The following is a 10,296-nucleotide window of genomic DNA, read 5'->3' on the forward strand; positions in this document are numbered from 1 at the left end:
TCCTGGTTGGATATTTCTCAGGTTTTCACCTGCCACATGAGTTCTGTTATACTCACAGACATCATTCAAACAGTTTTAGAAACCTCAGAGTGTTTTCTATCCAATAACAAGAGATGAGTGAAGTGACATGCCTCAAACATGAAGCACTTAAGAGCGTAGTGCGCATAGATATAAAGCAGTGTTCCATGTATATGGTAGTGCGTTCCAATGCCGCCTCAGTTACATTTCAAACTAAGCCGTATGCAGAACTTCACCGCAATCATGACTAGGTCGATTGGCGGGAAATAAAAGTAGAGGCTTTGTCGCCGGCAATACCTTCACATAAAGAAAAGTCTGCAAAAACATGACACATGAGGACCCAGATGGTGAGGGAGAGCAGTCATCTGTCAAACATCTCAGGTCTCACAGATGCTGTTCATTGACTTACTGAAATCGCAGCGTCATCTCATCTAATAAGTGATTAGAGAGAGAGAAAACATCAAATTGCATGAGGGAAGCAATTATATTGTGGCGTTTGACTTCTAAAGAAATGAGAGAGAAAATGAGGGGGCACCCAGATTTGAACCAGGGACCTATTGATCTGCAGTCAATTGCTCTACCACTGAGCTATACCCCCTGTTGCGTAAGAGTGGTTTTATGATGGTCTTGTTGGTTTTAGGGCAGGGCCATGTGATTACTGCTACCAGACTGGGGAACCGCCCATATTTCTCTCCTTGAGTATTGGTTATTGTGTGTGTGTGTGTGTTTGTGCCCACTGAAAACTCAATGATAAGAGTCAGCGTCAGGGCACTGTTTGGGTTCCCAGGCACCCAGTTTATTGTGTCTGGAGACTTTTCCCAGGTAGTCTCCAGTGTTGATTTTTAATCTAGAACATATCTTGTAAATTGGTGTTATGTTGTGGAGTGCCACTTTAATAAACTTTTCTAAACACTATGTTTCAGTTTTTTTTATAAAGTCAACTGAGCAGTATCCAATGTCTTCTTTGTGTTTTACTGTGTGTTTATTTTGTACATACTCTATGCCAAGAAGCTGACTCTCAACAGTCCTGTATTTACAGAGTAGAGAGACAAAGCTCTGACTAAATGCTGAATTGGTCTGATTTTCAAGGATGCTACGTGTGTCCTCTGCTCTACTCATCCCCATCGGCTCTGTCTCAGTGTCGGGGAAAACTTCCCCTGCAATTCCCACTCAGCCGCTTAAAGCCATGTAAGCCGGGAGGAGCTATAGGGATTGGAAAAGCCAGAGGGCACAGCTAGAAAAGTTCACACTAAATTCTATTTTTCTCTTTTAATTCTAGCAGAACAGAGAAAGCGCTGGTCTGAGAGCCAAAGTCAAGTGACTTTGAGGGTTATTTTTTCACAGAAAACGGGTTTTCTATAGATTTGACAAGCCAGAGAGACACATAAATGGTGCAAACACAACTGGAATCACATACACAGACCAAACCATCATCAAAGGAAAAATGATGCTCTGTTGTTCTTTTTCGATCTCTTTCTTTTACCTCTCTCTCTCAAACACATATTTGAATTCTGATGCGTCGCCATAAAGCAAGGATCAGAACCTCATTAACCTTGACTTATTCTTCTCATCAACTAGGTAATCATCATAATTTCTCCTCTTCACAAGTCCTTTCACTCACAGCACCACACAGTCATATTACCTTACATCAAGACAAGATTCCCTCTTCTGTCCATTGCCATGTCAATGGACCAACAGATTCCAATGGGTAGCATTCTCATGGACCATTAGGTGCTTGTTATGGGCAGGGGGCTCAGATGGCGTTGTCATGGTATCTATGTTTTCTCAGACAATAAAGTACCAATAGAAAGGGCAGGGAAGACAAAACCACTCAGAGTTTAGTACGGGAAACCCTATCAAGGCACAGGTATGGGTGGACATATTTTATAATTATAAAAATACCTCATTTGATGGCAATATGCAGAACACACACACACAAGATGAGCATGTTTCACAGATACCAATAACACTGATCCACCATGGTGAGGCAATGATATTGATCAGTATTGATCCCAATATTTTATTGATGGCTCAATCCTTCAATCTCTCATTTAACTGCTTGGCGTATTAAAACACATAACAGATCCTCTCTGAAGGAGAGGGATGACATCATAGAACTTTCCAAATCTATAAATGAGATACGCTCTTCTGCACATACACATTTAGCAACAGTTCAATCACAACCCTAGATAACAAGGTAACTCGTAACTAGTAACTCAGCATCCTCATCAATCACATAACAGGGGTTGGAACCAAAATGATTTCCCAGTCGTTTTGTTCAGAACGTCATTTTTACATTTGATTATGTTTCGTTCCACTTTTCCGACCCCGACCAGCAAAATAAAGTTCTGAACCGGATTGAACCCCAAAAAAGTACTGGTTCATATCATTAGTTTCTGTTCCTTTTCAACCGGTTTTTATATTTAGCTCATCTATTTAGAGCAGATAAGCCAGCTGTTTACATGCGTCATGGACAGACTGTTTACATGCGTCATGGACAGACTGTTTACATGCGTCATGGACAGACTGTTTACATGCGTCATGGACAGACTGTTTACATGCGTCATGGACAGACTGTTTACATGCGTCATGGACAGACTGTTTACATGCGTCATGGACAGACTAGTGTATTTTTTTTGTGGGTGGGGAGAGAGCGAGAGAAGGTTGAGGAGGAGGCTTGAAGTACATATTGTTACGACCTGCATTATATGAATTAGGAGGAGCTTTGAATGTCCTTTGAGCTAGCTAGCTAACAAGCTATGGAGGAACTTTGAATGTCCTTTGAGCTAGCTAGCTAACAAGCTTGTGTGTGCAGAGCGGTACCATAATTCAAAACACTTCTTACCCATGTGAAATGTGATAACTAGGCCTATAGTATCCATAACTACCATTGAAAAAGTTCACCCATTCTTATCTCGCAAATTAAAAATCTCTCCCAATCTTCTGAGTCAAGCTTGTAACGTCAGTACAGTAGCCTAATCTTCGGAGGGGGGGAGGGGGGGGCAGGTAGCCTAAACGCGTACAGGAAAGGTTAAGATACCCAGCTTGCAGGCAGACACGGGAATACTGAATGACAGAGTGAGGGCTTTGCATATGTGTTTTTTAGTGGGACTAGAAAAACAATACCTGGAATATTGTTAACCAGTGCTTTTAAAATACCGGTTCTGTTTTCGAACAGTATGGATCACTTCGTTCCAGGTTGCGTTTCTGTTTCTTGAAAAATGACATTCTTCTCCGGTTTTCGGTTCTGTTCCCTGAACCGATTCCAACCCGCTTCATAACAACCCAGTTCGATTAACCAACATGTGATTATATCATTAGTCTCACAGCTCCCCACCACACCATCATACCAGTTGACAGACCAAAAGGTGTATCTCTATGATAATTGGTCACTAACAAACCAATACATGCACATGCATTGTCAGTGATGAATGTTGCCCACCAGTTGGGAATATGTTTGAAAACTGCAATTGATTAATTATTAGAGTGCGGTACCACAGCTACCCCCCTTATTCAACCTCAGTAATCTGTTGACCCCCCCCCTCACCATTATTATCGGCTGACATTGGCCTTTGAACGCTATATCGGTATCAGCCGATAACTCCACCGATAACCGATATTCAATAAATAGGATGAAAAACGGGAATCTCATGCTGATCTGAACACTTGAGGGCATTCTCATGTGTCATTATTGTCACAATGTATGAAAGCATAGTTATTGGACAATTTCTCTTTTGGATGACAATTTATGAAAATTCAGTGTGGTAAAATGACACTTTAATTTCCCTTCTGTAAAACAGTACATTAGCAGATATATTGGCATTGGTAAGTTTTGCCCACAAAAAAATATTGTCATTGGTATCGGACCCCAAAAAACATATCTGTCAGACTTTAGCAGCAATGGCTGCTTTTCTAAAAACTGGAGGAAGTCTAACTCAACGAGACTTAGCATAACTGTGACTAATCAATATCAAAATGTCTAAATAGTGTGTGATGGAGGCAAACCACGCTGAGGCAACAAACAGCGCCCAGCATCCATTTCACACTGAGCCTAGTCCTGTCCCCTGATGTGGGTCTGGATTGTGTGACGCAGAGAGAGAAGAGATCCTGGTCAAAAGTAGTGCACTAGTTGGTTAAGCATCCCAAGTGGTGCAGCGGTCTAAGGCACTGCATTGCAGTCCATGAGGCATCACTACAGACCCAGGTTTGATCCCAGGCTGAGTCACAGCTGGCCATGACTGGGAGACCCATGAGGTGGTGCACAATTGGGCCAGCGTCGTCTGGGTTAGGGGAGGGGTAGCAGGCCGGGATTTCCTTGTCCCATTGCGCTCTAGTAAGCGCAAAGTCTGGAAGGTGACTTAGGTTGCCAGCTGGACGGTGTGGCTGGCTTCTGGGTTAAGCGAGCAGTGGTCATGTTTCGGAAGACGCATGGCTCTTGACCTTCTCCTCTCCTGAGTCCATAGGGGAGACTGTAACTACCAATTGGGAAGGAAAAAAATGTTTACTAGTAAAAAGCAATGCCCTGTCCTGCAGCTGCCCTATGGGTTGACATATCATTTCTACTGCAACCTCTAGTCTCCAACAGAGCTAGCTACCACAGAGAGATAAGTTGCACTACTCTCAACTTCCTCCATGGTCACACTCTCCTTCACCCTCAGCCTGACATTAGCTAGATATGGAGCTCTAAGTCACACACACATACATTTAAACTCAGTTTTTGACAATTCCTGACATTTAAGCCTAGTAAAAATTCCCTGTCTTAGGCCACTTTATTTTAAGAATGTGAAATGTCAGAATGATAGTAGATAGAATGATTTATTTCAGCTTTTATTTCTTTCATCACATTCCCAGTGGGTAGAAGTTTACATACACTCAATTAGTATTTGGTAGCATTGCCTTTAAAATGTTTAACTTGGGTCAAACGTTTCGGGTAGCCTTCCACAAGCTTCCCACAATAAGTTGGGTGAATTTTGGCTCATTCCTCCTGACAGAGCTGGTGTAACTGAGTCAGGTTTGTAGGCCTCCTTGCTCGCACACACTTTTTCAGTTCTACCCACATATTTTCTATAGGATTGAGGTCAGGGCTTTGTGATGGCCACTCCAATACCTTGGGTTTGTTTTCCTTAAGCCATTTTGCCACAACTTTGGAAGTATGCTTGGGGTCATTGTCCATTTGGAAGACATATTTGCGACCAAGCGTTAACTTCCTGACTGAGACATTGCTTCAATATATACACATAATTTTCCCACCTCATGATGCCAACTATTTTGTGAAGTGCACCAGTCCCTCCTGCAGCAAAGCACCCCCACAACATGATGCTGCCACCCCCGCGCTTCACGGTTGGGATGGTGTGCTTCGGCTTGCAAGCCTCCCCTTCTTCCTCCAAACACAACGATGGTCATTATGGCCAAACAGTTCTATTTTTGTTTCATCAGACCAGAGGACAATTTTCCAAAAAGTACGATCTTTGTCTCCGTGTGCAGTTGCAAACCGTGGTCTGTCTTTTTTATGGCGGTTTTGGAGCAGTGGCTTCTTCCTTGCTGAGCGGCCTTTCAGGTTATGTCAATATAGGACTTGTTTTACTGTGAATATAGATACTTTATTACCTGTTTCCTCCAGCGTCTTCACAAGGTCCTTTGCTGTTGTTCTGGGATTGATTTGCACTTTTTGCACCAAAGTACGTACATCTCTAGGAGAGAGAACGTGTCTCCTTCCTGAGCGGTATGACGGCTGCGTGGTCCCATGATGTTTATACTTGCATACTATTGTTTGTACAGATGAAAGTGGTACCTTTAGGCGTTTGGAAATTGCTCCCAAGGATGAACTAGACTTTTTCTTTTAGGTCTTGGCTAATTTATTTTTATTTTCCCATGATGTCAAGCAAAGAGGCACTGAGTTTGAAGGTATGCCTTAAAATACATCCACAGGTACACCATCAATTGACTCAAATGAGGTCAATTAGCCTATCAGAAGCTTCTAAAGCCATGACACCATTTTCTGAAATTTTCCAAGCTGTTTAAAGGCACAGTCAACTTAGTGTATGTAAACTTCTGACCCACTGGAATTGTGATACAGTGAATTATAAGTGAAATAATATGTCTGTAAACAACCGTTGGAAAGATTACTTGTGTCATGCACACAGTAGATGTACTAACCAACTTACCAAAACTATTGTTTGTTAACAAGAAATGTGTGGTTGAAAAACAACTTTTAATGACTCCAACCTAAGTGTATGTAAACATCTGACTTCAACTGTATGTTTACATTTCCAAAGCAAGTGAAATGGATAAGAAACAAAAGTGAAATAAACAATAACAAATCAACAGTAAACATTACATTCACAAAAGTTCCAAAATAATAGACATTTCAAATGTCATATGATGTCTATATAGTGTTGAAACAATCTTTTTCTCTCTCTCTCAATTTCAATTAAATTATCTCCTGCTCTCTCTCCCGCTCTTCTTCTCCCGCCTCCCCACTCTTTTTCGTTCTCTCCCCCTCTGACTGTTATCAGGAGATTGGATCTGCTGTTATGTTCACACAGCAGATGCTGACTGACTACTTCTGCTATAATCACGACTACTGCTGCACAGCTCTCTGGCTGAGGATGCTATTAACACTACAGACTCTGAGGTGAGAGTTGGTCAATCTCAAAGCCTGCTCAGAGAAATACTGAACATGGGGTAATACAGGGGAAACTTACTCTCTGGTTAGCAGAACTGTACAGGGAGTGTACAGAATAATTTTGCACGCCCAATTTTTCAGTATTTGATTTGTTAAAAAAGTTTGAAATATCCAACAAATGTCGTTCCACTTCATGATTGTGTCCCACTTGTTGTTGATTCTTCACAAAAAAATACAGTTTTATATCTTTATGTTTGAAGCCTGAAATGTGGCAAAAGGTCGCAAAGTTCAAGGGGGCCGAATACTTTCGCAAGGCACTGTATATGGTGAGGTAATGGGCTGTGTCCTGAGATGGATGTGTGTATTGTGGAGTGAATCATAAGATTTATATTCCCTACTACCAACTACACCCGGCCATCATTCTGCTGGGCGATTCCACACCAGCGGAAAATATCCTGGGTATCTCAGATTGTTTTGGTAATTCTCACATAGGAACTTCATTTTTTCACAAACCATGTTTTAGAAAGTCATGATGGAAGTGGCCATTTTAGGCCCTTTTTAGACCTACACATGCCTCCTGTAAGACCCTATGATCCTGTACATAATATAGACAACATCTTGGTGTCATTATACTCCTGATAGTGTGCTGTAAAATATGGAGTATGTCTAGATTAAAAAATATGTAATAATATGTAATAATAATATTAATGTTCACAATTCAACATGAAAAATATTAATACAAATATCTAAAAACAATGCCTTTTTATTTTGCTTATTTTTTTACATATTGTTTGGAACAATAATACTCTTCAAACACATCAAATTTCAAGTGTGAGCTCTCTGGTACTTTTAATGATATGACCCATTACATACATTTTAAACAAAAATATACATTTTATATACATTTACATTATAAGTCATTAACCAATCACAGCCCTCCTTTAGGATTGCACATTCAGCAGACACAAGCAGAGAGAGTTCCCTTTAAATCCATTTTCCCATCCCCTGTGTTAGTGGTGTTTATAAAATGTCTCATAACTTCAGAATGTGGCCCTTTGTGAGGGGGAACAGAGATGTTTACATTAAGCCTACAAAATGTCTCCAGGCTCTAGTATACTGTGACCACAATACTGATGGAGATGCATTAGGATCAAGTTGAGAAATGCCAGAGCACACCCCCTGTGATCTAACTAAAGGGGTAAATTGACTAAATCAGTTTGATGACCAGTCTGAGGTTCTAGTGCAGAGATCATCAACTAGATATTCAGCCATGGGCCGATTCTTTCTTGAGTGGATGGTCAGGGGACCGGGACATACTTACAAATTATTTGAAGCCTGCAAATTAACCGCAAGAAGCTATTTGACTAAAATATAAAAATCTCAAACCTTGCTTACATTTGTATACAATCACATACAGTGGGGCAAAAAAGGATTTAGTCAGCCACCAATTGTGCAAGTTCTCCTACTTAAAAAGATGACAGAGGCCTGTAGAGCCCTCCTTTAGGATTGCACATTCAGCAGACACAAGCAGAGAGAGTTCCCTTTAAATCAATTTTCCCATCCCCTGTGTTAGTAGTGTTCATAAAATGTCTCATAACCTCAGAATTAGCAGAGGCCACTCTGGAAATGTGATGTACTGTCTTAAAATCAACAAAAATCAAAAAGGATATGTTTTATATATTTATGTTAATATGTTTAATGTTGAATAATTGAATGTGAATCTTTGTATTTTATAATCTAGATGTACTCCATATATGACAGCACACAACCAGAGTATAATGACACCAAGATGTTGTCTGTATCATGTACAGTTCACTGATCATAGGATTTTACAATAGGTCTATTAAGAGCCTAAAATGGCCACTTTCATCATGATTTCTCTGAACCATTGTGATACGAATGTAAAAAGCATTTCAAACATCGTTTCTCCCAATTACGTTTTTATGTGATAATTGGCAGAACATTCTGAGATACCCTAAATATATTCCGCTCCTGCTGGCATGGAATCGCCCTGTTCTTGTAACAGATGTGAAGCCTAACGCACAACTATGTTACATTACTGCTGAAAACACAAGGTTCTTCTACTGAACTACTGTACCAAAACATCCTTTTGTGGCAGGGTTATTCAAACTCAAACTACATATGATATGCTGGAATTGTAGTGTTCGCTTGCCTGCACACTCCTGCACTCGCTGCCACTCCACCAGCAGAACACATTATTCTGATAGGAACAGTGGAGTAAACACTCTAACCAACCACAGTGTCTCTGCAAAGAGCACCTTACTTTATTGCAGGACACATACATAACAGTGTAGCCTATTATCATCTCCATCACTGCTACCTGGTGTACTGGATACTGTCATTACACACTCGAGCAGGAGTAACACAGCAGCATTAGCAGAGAGACAACAGACAAAAGCAACCCATAGAGATCGATCACAATGTGTCTCCAATCCTCAGTGCCTATTCTGTGAGATCAAGGGGCCAGACCCTTTCAGTGGGGTCGTAGCAGGGTTATAATATATAAATATATGCCAGGCGGCTTTATCCAAAGCAAGTTACAGTCATGTGAGCATACTGTACATTTCACGTAAGGGTGGTCCCGGGAATCGTATCTACTATCCTGGCATTGCAAGTACCATGCTCTAACACAGGGTTCTCCAACTGGCGGCCCGCAGGCAAGTGATTATATTTGGCCCCTCCTTTTTGTATTGTTTTATTGTTGGACAAAAAAAAAACAGTAAATCAGATTCCCACGTATTCCCACGCATTATAGAGAGATATGTGTGATCGTATACAAACGTAAGAAAGGTTTAAAATGATTACATTTGAGCTAAATATTATATCTGGCTTCTTGCGGTCAGTTTTCAGTCTACAAGTTATTTGTGTTCTGGCCCCCTGACCATCCGCTCAAGAAAAAATCTGGCTAAATCTAGTTGATGATCCCTATTCATTACAATATCTTTCTTGTCTCAATGGACTTTGGGTCTAGCCACAGGAAGTCATTTGGATCTGGGGGTGCTGTACATTTTTCCTCCAACGAGGCGGGGATTCATCTTTTTGCCCTCGCTGGTGCTACAGACGATATATCGTCCACTAATACAGGACTATTAAAGGCCCAGGGCAATACTAAATAAAACAATTAATCAAATTTTTTTTAATAACGATTTTTCAGGAGCTTCTTACAAAAAGCTTACCTTCATCCAAAAGATGTAGGCCTCCGAGATCTGTAGGACGGGCACGCCATCTAGTGGGGTTTTGAAGATCTGCTAAATGTAGAATTTTAAATCAATAACCGATATCGAAAATGGTAAAAAAAATAAAAATAAAAAAACGTATGAGTTAACAAAAATGTAACCAAATAAAGGAATGCTATGATAATAATACTAGACCTATCTGCTGCTAATAGGCTGCATAGCGTATTAATTGGTGTTACAAGTGATGCCTCGTCCTGAAGGCCTTTTGGTCAGAGCTACGTCATTACGTCAAAAAGTTAATAGGCTAATAATAAACTATAACCCTAATTATTTATCACCTCTGAAGGGCCCGTGGGTTCGATGGGAGTCTGGTTACAACGGTGTTCCTTTCTATAGTTTAATCAGAATCCAAGTGAAGTTAGCCTGGCTGACGCAACTCACGTGAATCTCCAGTAA

The 10,296-nt window shown here is 40.7% G+C and overlaps 1 non-coding gene across 1 annotated transcript; it reads right to left on the reverse strand.

The window, feature by feature from the left end:
- Positions 1-544: 544 nt before the first annotated feature.
- On the reverse strand, positions 545-616 carry trnac-gca (transfer RNA cysteine (anticodon GCA)). Its single transcript has one exon. It is a non-coding gene; the product is annotated as a tRNA-Cys (tRNA).
- Between the last annotated feature and the right edge of the window lie 9,680 nt (positions 617-10,296).

The sequence above is a fragment of the Oncorhynchus clarkii genome, chromosome 13 (assembly GCF_045791955.1).
Source record: "Oncorhynchus clarkii lewisi isolate Uvic-CL-2024 chromosome 13, UVic_Ocla_1.0, whole genome shotgun sequence".
Lineage (NCBI taxonomy): Eukaryota > Metazoa > Chordata > Actinopteri > Salmoniformes > Salmonidae > Oncorhynchus > Oncorhynchus clarkii.